At 41.3% G+C, this 14,042-nt stretch overlaps 1 non-coding gene across 1 annotated transcript; it reads right to left on the bottom strand.

Annotated features, from left to right (window-relative positions):
* Positions 1–13,400: 13,400 nt before the first annotated feature.
* LOC141603388 (small nucleolar RNA R71) lies at positions 13,401–13,506 on the bottom strand. The gene has a single exon (XR_012525267.1). It is a non-coding gene; the product is annotated as a small nucleolar RNA R71 (small nucleolar RNA).
* Positions 13,507–14,042: the final 536 nt, after the last annotated feature.

The raw sequence follows: 14,042 nt of genomic DNA, 5'->3' as shown, positions 1-14,042 counted from the left end.
AGCAGTACTCGATCGAAAGGGAAGAAGAGCTCGATCGAGTAGAATAGGTGTCAGAAGTTCTCGATCGAAGAGGAGAGGCGCTCGATCGAAAAGGCTGATTTGGCAGGCACTCGACCGAGAAGAGCAGGTGTTCGATCGAGGATAATGATCAGCAAAAACGTTCGATCGAGTAAAAAGAAGCTCTCGATCGAATAGTTCGCGTGTGAGGCCTGCAAAACGCAACAAAGAAACTACGAAACTAACAACACAACTCAAATGTTCAGAAATTGTTTGTAAAACTAGAAGCTAAGCACACAAAACAATTCAAAAAGTTTAAACAAAATTACAACAAAAACAGGCCGGATTGCCTCCCGGATAGCGCAGGTTTAAGAGGTCCCGCACGACCGTCCGACTTTAATTATCTGGCTCATCAGGATTGTCGAAGTAGAGAACTTCAACTCTGCCACCCACGTCATTTGCCTCATGGTAATACTTCACATATTGCCCATTGACTTTAAGCCTGTTGCCCTTGGAACTTTCTAATTCAACGGACCTAAATTTGGTAACACCTGATACCGTCGTTTCACTACCAAAAATAAATACCTAAGTACTACTAACAGAAGTCAGCGGTAAGTAGGGTCGATCTCCACAGGGAGGCGGTCACTATCTACTTGTCAGTTCTAGTCTGTCTGAGGTCACAAGATGGGGGTTTTAATTGTTTGAACTAAACTAATCAAGATTAAAGGAAGAGAATTAAGGATAAGAGGAATTAGCAAGAGAGAGAGAACTAGGATTGTCGGGTCATCAATGAATATCGGTTAATTACAGCTAAGATCACAGATCAGTCAAATGTATCGGTCTAAGGGGCAACGAATATCTCCTTCCGGTCTCAATTCGCCCTAAAATACTATTAGCTTAGCTTCCGCCCTCACTAAAGCCTCCTAATGTTCACTGCAGGTCTCACCTCTTCCAACCTTCCGGTCTAGGTCAAGGCTTACCAAGATTAATTATCTAATTGTGTCGACTCAAGTAGACAAGAACAATTATATGCAGTGATTAACAACATAGACATGATTTTAGCAACAAATTTGCAAACCTAATTAGCAATTAACAACAATTCATTGAATCCCCTAAATCCTAGCAGGAGATTTAGCTATGCATACTAGTAAATAAGGCAAGAGCGAAAGATGAAGAAATAATAAGCATCGCAAATTAAAGAGAGAGTAAAGAGAGGATTATTGATTAAGATCCGGCAAATAGAGAGAAAAGCAGTGTTCAACAGTAAGAAAAGGAAAAGTAATGTGTAAAATTCCCATAAAACCTAATTACCCCTCTCCTATTTATAGGAGAGGGATTTTATTATTCGACCTATAACATAATAAAAAGACAGAGACCGCGTCCAAAGCCCAGCTGCTCGATCGAACAGTTTGAAATGCTTCGAACGAGTAGAATCCAGCAAAAATCACTCGATCGAGTAAACAAGTAACTCGATCGAGGAACACCTAAAAAGCACATTTCGATCGAACATTGAAAGCTTTCGATTGAATCTTCTCATCCTCCAAAAGTGCTCGATCGATCAATAAAGGCTTCGATCGAGTGACTTTCACTCGGCCAACAACATTGCGTCGTTAGTTCCAGCTATGATTTGCCGATTTAGCTTCCGAAATGACTTTGCGCGTCCCAAGACAGCATCGTTTCCGCTCCAAATCCAATTATCCTCTAAATGTAAGCAAAATGGACGATAAAAGGCTTGATTCCGCTACTTTCTGGTCCATTCCTGCAAATAAAGCAAAACAAACCAAAGTAGAATATTCGGGGCATTTCGTAGCATAGAACCACGAGAATCGCATAGAAATACGTGCATAAGAGACTTAAAAAGACTATATAAAATGCACGTATCAACACCAGTCCCCGTATAAGGGCCACTCCACCTCGACTTCAGCTTACCAGGAAACAAGCACAGTTGGGCATTAAACAGCAACACCTTCTGCCCGACATGAAATTCTCGAGGTATAATCCCTTTGTCGTGCCATCTCTTCGTTTTCTCTTTATAAATGCGCGAGCTATCATAGGCATTTAGCCTAAACTCTTCCAGCTCATCTAGCTGCAATAAACGATTCTGACCGCATAACTAAGGATCATAGTTCAACTCACGAATAGCCCACCAAGCCTTAAAATCTAACTCAACAGGTAAATGACAGGCCTTCCCATAAACCAACCAATATGGTGACGCACCAATCGGTGTTTTAAAGGCAGTTCTATAAGCCCATAATGTGTCATCCAATTTAAGACTCCAATCCTTCCGTGATTTAGAAACTACCATAGCCAAAATCTCTTTTAGTTCCCTATTACAGACCTTAACCTGCCCACTAGTTTCGGGATGGTATCCCAAACGACGACGATGTTGAACACCGAATTTAGACAATATAGAAGTAAGTTTCTTTTCCTTAAAGTGCATTCCCCCATCACTAATGACGACCCTAGGGACACCAAATCGGGGAAAAATAATCTTTGTGAACATCTTAATCACAGTCTTGGCATCAAAATTAGGTGAAGCAATCGCTTCCACCCATTTAGACACATAATATACTGCTACCAAAATATACCTGTTACCTTTACTAGATGGGAATGGTCCTTGGAAATCAATGCCCCAGACATCAAAAACCTCGACCTCTAGAATGCCATTTTGTGTCATCTCACGTCTCTTAGATATATTCCCAGAGCGTTGACAAGCATCACAAGCTGAAACAAACACTTTAGCATCGGCAAATAAAGTAGGCCAGTAAAAACCAGACTGAAGTACCTTAGCCACGGTACGCGATGGACCGTGGTGACCACCATAAGAGGATGAATGACAGCCTTCTAAGATTGCTTTGGTCTCCCACTACGGAATACACCGTCTGTAGAGACCGTCTGCACACTCCTTAAATAAATAAGGATCATCCCAAAAGTACTGCTTAGCACTATAAAGAAAACGTTTCTTTTGCTGATAAGAAAGGTCAGGTGGCAGCTCGCCACTGACAACATAGTTAGCCAAATCTGCATACCATGGATCATGGTTAGTGTTAGACAAAATAGCAAATAAGGATTCATCGGGAAAAGAATCATCAATAGGTAAGGAATCCTCTCCCTCCTGCTGCGATAATCGCGAAAGATGATCAGCTACTACATTCTCTGCACCCTTCTTATCTTTGATCTGCAGATCAAATTCATGGAGAAGAAGTATCCATCTTAGCAATAGTGGTTTAGCTTCCTTCTTAGCAAGAAGGTGTCTCAACGCTGTATGGTCAGTAAAAATAGTGACTTCTGACCCTATCAAATAAGAACGAAATTTCTTCAGCGCATAAACCACAACTAACAGCTCCTTTTCATTGGTGGTGTACTTCACTTGAGCTTCCTCCAGAGTTCAGCTCGCATAACAGATTGCACTCAAAGCTTTGTCTTTCCGCTGGCCTAACACTGCTCCTAGTGCATAGTCACTAGCATCGCACATAATTTCAAACGGCAAATCCCAGTTAGGAGGCTGAATAATCGGTGCTGAAATCAAGGCCTGCTTTAACCGGTTAAAAGCAGAAAGACACTCGTCAGTAAATACAAAGGGGGCATCCTTAAGCAACAGCTGTGTAAGTGGTTTAGCAATTTTTGAAAAATCCTTAATGAACCGGCGATAAAAGCCAGCATGACCAAGGAAACTCCTCACTCCTTTAACATTAACGGGAAGAGGTAATTGTTGAATCACTTGCACCTTTGATTTATCAACCTCAATGCCCCTATCAGAAACAAAGTGCCCTAGGATAACTCCCTCGTTGACCATAAAGTGGCACTTCTTCCAGTTAAGCACAAGGTTAACCTCAATGCAGCGCTGTAACACTTCATCAAGGTTAGACAGACAATTAGCAAAATCACTTCTATAGACGCTAAAATCGTCCATAAAGACTTCCATAATATACTCTATATACTTGGAAAATATTCCCATCATGCACCTTTGAAAGGTGGCAGGGGCGTTACACAAACCAAAAGGCATCCTACGATAAGCGAAAACACCCTGAGGACAAGTAAAATTAGTGTCTTCCTGATCATTCGGGTGAATAGGGATCTGAAAGAATCCTGCATCGAGCAGCTTCATTACCTCAGTCATCACAACATCCTGCATCTCCTGATTCAACCTGCGCTGACCCTGTCTGCAAGGCTTGTGATATTCCTCTAGCTCGATTCTGTGCATACAAATATCAAGACTGATGCCCTTGATGTCATCTAATGAATAACCCATTGCCTGCCTATTTTTCTTAAGAACAGGTAACAAAGCGGTCAGCTGATCATCATCCAATTTAGCACTAACAATTATGGGATATTGCTCTTTATCATCTAAAAATGCATATTTAAGATGAGAAGGATGAGGCTTACGCTCAGGCACCTTTACCTCTATAGCGCAGAGAGTATTTATCATTTGTTCCACTCTCTCGCCTTCATCGTCAGTGAGCTCACGCTCATTTATTGTAGCTTCAGGCAAATCCAACACAGCGTCATTGTTCTCTCGGTTATCTGCACACTCATCTAACAACATCAAAGCTTCTAGTGGATCCTAAATCAAGGAATCCGACCAGAACTCATAAACAGACTCGTCAACCATATCAACTGAATAGCAAGTATCCTCTATCATTGGGCGAGCAAGTGTACCAGGTAAACTGAAAGTGATTGCATCATCCCCCACTGCAAGAGTCAAACGCCCTTGTTTGACATCAATAATGGCCCCAGCTGTACATAAGAATGGTCTTCCTAGTATAATTAGGGTCCGAGTATCCTCAGCTATGTCTAAGACAATGAAGTCCAATTGTATAAAGAACTTGCCTACTTTAATTCGCATGTCATCTAGGATACCTATGGGTCGTCTAACAGATCTATCAGCCATCTGTAAGGTTATATTAGTCAATTTAAGGTGACCCATATTAAGTTTCTTGCAGACAGAGTACGGCATGACACTGACACTGGCTCATAAATCACAAAGAGCCTTATCTATCACTTTGTTTCTTATAGTATAGGTAATAGAGAAACTACCCGGGTCTTTCATTTTAGGTGGAGCTTTATTGAGAAGTAAATTACTAGATGATACGTGCATTTTGTATAATCTTTTTAGCCTATTTCAGCACGTATTTCCATGTACTTTTGTACTGTTTATATAGTATTATGCCCCGAATTGGCTACTTTGGTTCGTTTTGTCCATTTTGTAGAAATGAACGTGGAAGTAGTAGAATCGTACAATTTTCGTCCCTTTTCTGCATGCATTTTGAGGAGACGGGATTGTTCAGATTGAGATCTTGCATTGGGATGCGTGGAAGAACGGTCTACGGAGCAGTCGGTCATGAGTTTGAGTTGTTTTGGAGGAAGAACACTTGATCGAGCTGTTTTATTACTCGATCGAGTGGTTTCTGTGGCTGGATATGGTCGATCGAGTAGTTTATTACTCGATCCAACAGAGCTGGAATTAGGAGTTCCTCGATCGAGTAACCATTTTGGTCGATCGAGTAGATATTTTGGAGAAGTACTCGATCGAGTTGTTTCAGACTACTTGATCGAGTGGTTTTGGCTGTCATGGGCTTTAATTGCCCTATCTGTCTTTGTTTCGTTTATTTTATCCGTCTCATGGAATTTCCGTTCCTTGAGACAGTTCTTATTTATTTTCTTTCAGAATTGTGTATGCCCAGGTCAAACAGGTTGGAGTTAGTTTCCGCTGATTCTAAGCCAGAGAGACTGTTTAGGCATAGACTCCGTCTACAAAGAGAATCACGAAAGGAAGCTTTGAGTACTTTCGAACCCGAACTTTAGCATTTCATATTTACAGAAAATCCATCTTTTGAAGAAGACACTTTCAGTTCTGTAAACCAACCAGTAAAGATGCCGAATATTGCTAGTCATTCGGAGCCTAAAGCATCATCTATTCCTAAATGTTTCAATCTCCAGACCGAGGATGGGAAAACTGTAACACCCCCATACTCCAAGTGCCTTACCAGGACTACTCAGGTATAAGGGTACTACCATCTCGGTTGCCCGAGGTACTGAATATCATAAGACAATAAAGAAACGTACTTTTAAAGTAATTATAGATTAAGTGATTACATGTTCAAACCAAAACTAATAAAAGGAATTACAAGGTTCTCATACGGTCTACAGCTAAAACTATCAAAGCCACTAGACTTCGTCTGACATAGCGGAAGACTTCTAACTGCCACGTGATGACTCATCCCAGCTATCCCATACGCGTCATATCACACCTGCTCAATAACTGCTCACCACCCCCGAATGGATCACCACAGTTTTTAAAACATTTAAACGGGGTCAGTACTAATCACACAATTCAATTCATATAACAACAATAAGACAAACAGACACTTAATCACACACACACACACAGAGCCAACCACTTCCAATCATCTCAATCATCGATCGTCCCTTTGGACCCGATACATCGATGGGGGACCGCAGCCGTTCCCACCTAAGCCCCGCTCATCATACGAGCGATAACCCTGTCCCATTAATGTGCACATCCCCTTCCGTGGCGGGTTCCACGAAGGGCGAAACTAGGGCGTGAAGCCACTCCCGCAAGTGACCCCACTCAGCCGAGAACGCATCTCGAGAGCCATAGACAACCAATCACAATCACAATCACAATCACAATCACAATCATCATATCAAACAACTAACTACAGCACATCACCAATATCCCATTATGGGACTAATACTGAGTAGGAAATCCTACCTGGAAAGCACAACAGTCAGACGGTAGCAACAGTGTATCGAAACGCCTCTTCTACGAACCCTCCTCCTATCATATAACACACATAGACCATACATCACATACTACACATAGAAACCCCCAATTCCTAAATTAGGGTTTAACCAAACTTAATTAAACATTATAAAAACTATATTAAAAGCTTACCCTCGACGCAAGGAATCCAACGACACGAAAAGCGACAAGAACTGACCGTCTGAACTCCGGGAATTGCTAAGAATGCGATTAGGAAGATGAAGTGGTTGCTTTCTCTCTTAAACAGGGTTTTAGGTTTTGTAAAAGTGATTTAAAACAATGACGAATATGTTTAAATACCTTAATCGCATAATTAACAAAACCCGAGGAAACTCCCCGTAAAACCGGACACTCGATCGAGTACCCAAGGTACTCGATCGAGTACCCCCTTACTCGATCGAGTACCCCAGCTACTCGATCGAGTACCCAACAGGTCAGAAACTATTTTATTTCGCAACTTGCCCTTACTCGACAGAGTAAGGCCTACTCGATAGAGTACCCCAAGACTTATAAATACGGAGTATTACAGTCTTCCCTCCTTAAAAAGAACTTCGTCCCCGAAGTTCAACCCATACATAAAATAACCATACTGACTCGACCAAGACACAACAACTTAGCTAAGGACTCAAGAACTCGACCGAACATAGAACATGAACTCTTAACACCCACTCCACCAACTATGTTTACTTCCACAACACGACTTACTATACCGTATCTACCACATATATCTCTCACGATACCAACTCCATACATAACCAACTACCATCCTCTAATGCTGCTAGCTCCATAATATCATCAACTATCACATCCAAAACCAAGACACTCATAGACATCAAACGGAATGTTACATTCTACCACCCTTAAAAGGAACTTCGTCCTCGAAGTTTACTCACACTCGTAACCTCATCATCCAACTGTCAATACTAGCGAAATATTTTCACACTCCTAAACATCACGCTACTACAAGCACGGTCATGACCTTTAATAAAATCACCCACAACACGAATCGATCTTTTATTCTACATCAAGACTCAACTTCCGAATATATTACCATATGTACAACCATCAAAATCTGTTTTATCGCATCCTACTCCTCTTAAGACAAATGTTACGTCCTCGTAACTCACTAATACCAAACCATATCTATATCTCATTACCCTCTGTACCACCACATGTCAAAGCTAACCGTCTATAAACCAAACACTCACCATTCTTATATCCAAGGCTCCCATACATAAACATTTCCCATTCCTCAACTCATTCGGCATAGCACCTAACCTATACCATAAATACATAGCAAATCACCATACCCACTCTTCATTATTACTGCCAAACAACATACCTCTCTATGTAAGGCACTTATCTCCCAGAAGCATAACTCACGATCCGCACTCGTTACGTACACGCACACTAGATCCTCAAGTTCTTTCTTTCATTACCGCAAAATTCATACACAACTTAACATGACACTAATTTCCCCAACACCCTACACTCACTGTCTCAACAAAAGATTATGAACTACCTGCCGCTTTCAGATCATTACAACACATGTTCCACGAATCATTTTCCATTACCATGTCTACCGATGTCTCATCTGAAAACAAGATCAAAATTACCGTAACAACCTCTCACAACCGTGTCCCCTCAACAGATTATCACTATCCCATGACAACAACGAAACATATACAACTCTATTTCATATCATACTCTACCTCATTCCCAACTTAACCTGGTAAAGAAAACATGAATAAACAAGACAACTGTCTATCAGCACAAACTGAATCTCGCAGAGAGCAACATCAAACAAAACAACAATCTATGTATAACTGGTATGCACTTTCGAAACTCGAATCATAATCATCCCGCCTACTCCACCACAACCGGTGACGGCATCACAACACCGCCACCAACAGCCACACCGTAGTGCGAAAATATCTGCATCACAGCACTATGTACCGTGCCCGGATCACCACCCGAGGCCCCACAACCCCACCGATAGACATCACAACTGCATACAATTCCCATAAATACTGACTCAGCATAACTTCTCAGACAAGAAAACTTACTCAAATCCACTTTATTAAATCACCACGCAACATATTATATGGATAAACAGATAAGCATCTCATGAACATCATCTCTACCATTTCCTGGAATACACATGTGTTATCAATACACATCAAATTATAACTAGCCATGTCAAATCAATCAAGTTATTACCTTTTTGGATATCATTCAACTAACTTACCGTGTCCAACATATATATTACAGAACATTCATAAAACAACTTTATAATTATCACACCATACCACTTCTTGTGAGGTCGGAACCTCACACAAACATTTACACATATCATAGACCCGTAATCACAACCAACTAGTCAATCCTGACCACGTAAGTCACCACTCGAAAAAGGTTACCTGCCACCCGAGTTTAACTCATATGCCCCTCATAACATATTCCCCCATTCGCACAACCATCACTTCCTGCCAAATATAACCATACCTTTACTATTCAACTAATAGCATCCGCCTCATCTAACCACATCTTATACCCTCTCACAATCATACACAACAATCAGGTCCCTACCAAATCAACCTCTTTAGAATTGCTACTTTTCTAATATACCATTACTCTTAACCATTAGCGATAACACCACAATGTCACCGCTGCTCGTATCTCAAATCTCTTACACTCATATCAAAATAACATGGTTTTTCTCCTATTTTTGGTTAACATTGCAAATAACGAACATCAAGCCCATCCACAAAATTACCTCAATATTATTCCCAGTACTGTCTTATTTGTATTGTCATCCAACTCTCCACCAAATATCTCGTATCGTGCCAATACTCCACCAACTTCTTACTCCCTTAATTCCTCGAAACTCATTATCAATCATGTTGTCCTGAAACTCCTATATAACCTTTAGCTAACATCCTCGTGATACCATCACACCCTTCGATGATTCCTTACCTTTATATCACCTAGCTCCGGTGAACATTTTCCTCGGCTTACTTTTATCCTTCTTTTCTCTTTACACTCAATAATACCAATTAATAGTTCAACTCCTTATTCTTTCTAGCTAACTCTTTAGAAATCTGGTTACCTCTTCGTTGCTCGAAAACTCGAATTCCATTATTTTCTACCGACATCATCTCACTCTTTCTTCCATGGATCTTCTCTTATTATGCTATCACCCATACTTGCCACTAATCTATCCATAGAACCAACGTTTAATGTTCAAACAATTGCATCTCCCTTTTTACATCTCTAGAAATCAGAATTCATTTAATACCGTTAATTACCCAAGGAAATCACACAGTAGTTTCATCTTTTAATAAACCAAACCTCCCAAACTCACTCACTGTCTACAAATACACCTCGCGACATGTCTCCACAAAGTTCACTATATATTACTCTTCTCAACCCCTTTAAACGAACTTTCACTACATAAATCCATAACCCACACGACTCCTAACCATTTCCCTCCATAACTCTTTACACATCTCAAGCTGCCACTATCCACATTCTTACTTTCAATCTTTTCATTCTCACGTTCATTATTCTCACATCATCCCTTGTCTATATTCACTTATTTTTACATTACTCAACACACAATCATATCACTCATCCCGTCTCGCAAAACGTGCGCCATGCCTCAATAAACTATACCAACCTTCCTTTTCTTTTTCCACCATCTATCATAATCACCTATAGCTCATGTCCTCCCCACCGAACTCATACTCATCATAATGCCACTCCTTACATCATAAGATTGGGTAACTTACGCTTCAGGACCAACACATACGTAAAACAATGCATAAAGAAAGTAATACAACACCCTTGAATTAAACATAATATGCAACGAATGTCAAAAGATAAACATATGACCCGAAACACGCATATGACCTGCACAGACCCCACTCGATCGAGTACCAGAACCTACTCGATCGAGTTGAGGCTACTCGATCGAGTGCCCAACATGCTCGATCGAGTGCCCCGACTCCAGAACCCAAACAGACCTTCGATCTCGACTTACTCGACCGAGTAGCCCGGCTACTCGATCGAGTGATTTATACTCGATCGAGTGCCCGAGGTACTCGATCGAGTGCCCAAAAACACGATTCTGGTCAAAATAGCGACAAATACCCACTCGATCGAATCAAACCCACTCGATCGCGTCATGCAGACTCGTGAATACTACCCGAATGTTATCTCACATACCCTAACGTACTATGCATTCATTATTATTTCAACATTATGATTACAACTACGCATTCAAATCTGCGCGACTCCTCATACAATCAACAAAATAATCTACTTCGTGCTATCAAGTGCCACGTTATAAACAACCATCATGCTTTTCATCCAATTCGTTATACAAAATACATGTCATTGAACCTCTATTCTTCATGTTACTACTTACCAAAAGCCAAACATTACCATCTATCATGCTCATATAACATTCAACTTTCAATCATGTATCACCCGCATGTTTTAAATTTTTATAACTTTTCATAACACAAACCACACCCATACACTACAAATCCTATTTCCATGTTGCTAATACAACAACATTACAAATCCACCTCATTACATAAACACTTTCATAATCAAGAAATTCATATCCTTACGAGATTGCCACTTCATCTTTTCCAACGATTCCAACCAACATATAAACCAACTATCATGCAACATGCCTTCAACAAACCATATACAACACAATTAACATACACGTCACACATATACACACGGACTCCACGTTCCCATACCATGTGACTGGCTTAAGTATCATGGGGCCAAGATTTTGAAGTGAGGGCGCCTACCCACCCAAAACCTAGCATCAGCCGGGGCTCCCATTACACGTACACCAGGTTCATTTTATTAGACTCCCTATGTTCATTATGTTCATTTGTTACAGGTTCCAAAATCGTCGCTCTGATACCATTTGTAACACCCCCATACTCCAAGTGCCTTACCAGGACCACTCAGGTATAAGGGTACTACCATCTCGGTTGCTGAGGTACTCAATATCATAAGACAATAAAGAAACGTACTTTTAAAGTAATTATAGATTAAGTGATTACATGTTCAAACCAAAACTAATAAAAGGAATTACAAGGTTCTCATACGGTCTACGACTAAAACTATCAAAGCCACTAGACTTCGTCGACACAAATGAAGACTTCTAACTGCCACGTGATGACTCATCCCAGCTATCCCATACGCGTCATATCACACCTGCTCAATAACTGCTCACCACCCCCGAATGGATCACCACAGTTTTTAAAACATTTAAACGGGGTCAGTACTAATCACACAATTCAATTCATATAACAACAATAAGACAAACAGACAGCTTAACTGTCACACACACACAGAGCCAACCACTTCCAATCATCTCAATCACGATCGTCCCCACCGACCACCTTGCCGATGGGGGACCGCAGCCGTTCCCACCTAAGCCCCGCTCATCATACGAGCGATAACCCTGTCCCATTAATATGCACATCCCCTTCCGTGGCGGGTTCCACGAAGGGCGAAACTAGGGCGTGAAGCCACTCCCGCAAGTGACCCCACTCAGCCGAGAACGCATCTCGAGAGCCATAGACAACCAATCACAATCACAATCACAATCACAATCACAATCACAATCACAATCATCATATCAAACAACTAACTACATCACATCACCAATATCCCATTATGGGACTAATACTGAGTAGGAAATCCTACCTGGAAAGCACAACAGTCAGACGGTAGCAACAGTGTATCGAAACGCCTCTTCTACGAACCCTCCTCCTATCATATAACACACATAGACCATACATCACATACTACACATAGAAACCCCCAATTCCTAAATTAGGGTTTAACCAAACTTAATTAAACATTATAAAAACTATATTAAAAGCTTACCCTCGACGCAAGGAATCCAACGACACGAAAAGCGACAAGAACTGACCGTCTGAACTCCGGGAATTGCTAAGAATGCGATTAGGAAGAAGAAGTGGTTGCTTTCTCTCTTAAACAGGGTTTTAGGTTTTGTAAAAGTGATTTAAAACAATGACGAATATGTTTAAATACCTTAATCGCATAATTAACAAAACCCGAGGAAACTCCCCATAAAACCGGACACTCGATCGAGTACCCAAGGTACTCGATCGAGTACCCCCTTACTCGATCGAGTACCCCAGCTACTCGATCGAGTACCCAACAGGTCAGAAACTATTTTATTTCGCAACTTGCCCTTACTCGACAGAGTAAGGCCTACTCGATAGAGTACCCCAAGACTTATAAATACGGAGTATTACAAAAACTTTTGACATCCGTCCATCCTATATCAATCTGGTGGAGAGAAATCTCTTTAGAGGTGTGGCAGGTGAAGATCCGACGAAGCATATGGAGGTCTTTACGGACTACTGTTCTACTATCCCCGCCACAAAAGGGGTAACTCAAGACAAGATTAAGGAGGTGCTATTTCCTTTTTCTTTGACGGAATCAGCTAGGGAGTGGCTGACTGACTTGGACCGTACAGCCGCGAGGGTCACAGACTGGGAGACCCTTGTTTTTGCTTTTTATAAAAGGTATTTCCCTCCGCAACGCACTAATCAGCTGAGGGAAAAAATCACTAGTTTCAAGCAGGCACTTGATGAAACTTTCTATGAAGCATGGTGCCGTTTCAAGAGGTTGGTGAGGTCTCTTCCTCACCATGGTTTTGATCTGTGGTTTCTGTCCAATCAGTTCTACAATGGGTTGTACGATGATCACAGAGCCATACTTGATACATCATCCAACGGAAGATTCCAAAAGAACACTGATGATGATAAGGGATGGGCCCTTATTGAAGAGATGGCGACCCACTGTGCTGAGTATAGGAACCCGAGGGATGGTATTAGAACAGTTCATGCAGTCGATAAGCAAGTTGTGGCTCAGCTGGAAGCCATGAATGCTAGGTTTGATAAGTTGGAGTTGCATTCTGCTGGGGAGCCTCGGACGGTCCATTTGCTTACTAGATGGGAGACTGTCATATGTGAGAGATGTGGGAGCAACGACAGTCACACTACTGTTGGCTGTCTTACAGAGAAGGAACAGGTCCTTGCTTTTCAACAATACAGGCAAGGAGGGGGTTCCTATTATAATAACAAAGGGGCAGTCCATCCCAATTTGAGGTGGACAAGTCAAAATGTGCTCAATCCTACCCCTCCTCTGTAGCAGCAGCAGCCATATGTCCCTCCTCATAAGGATGAACAAG

The sequence above is a fragment of the Silene latifolia genome, chromosome 9 (genome assembly GCF_048544455.1).
Source record: "Silene latifolia isolate original U9 population chromosome 9, ASM4854445v1, whole genome shotgun sequence".
Classification (NCBI taxonomy): domain Eukaryota; kingdom Viridiplantae; phylum Streptophyta; class Magnoliopsida; order Caryophyllales; family Caryophyllaceae; genus Silene; species Silene latifolia.
The sequence above is the reverse complement of the archived record's forward strand: the minus strand, read 5'-3'. Positions and strand labels throughout refer to the sequence as shown.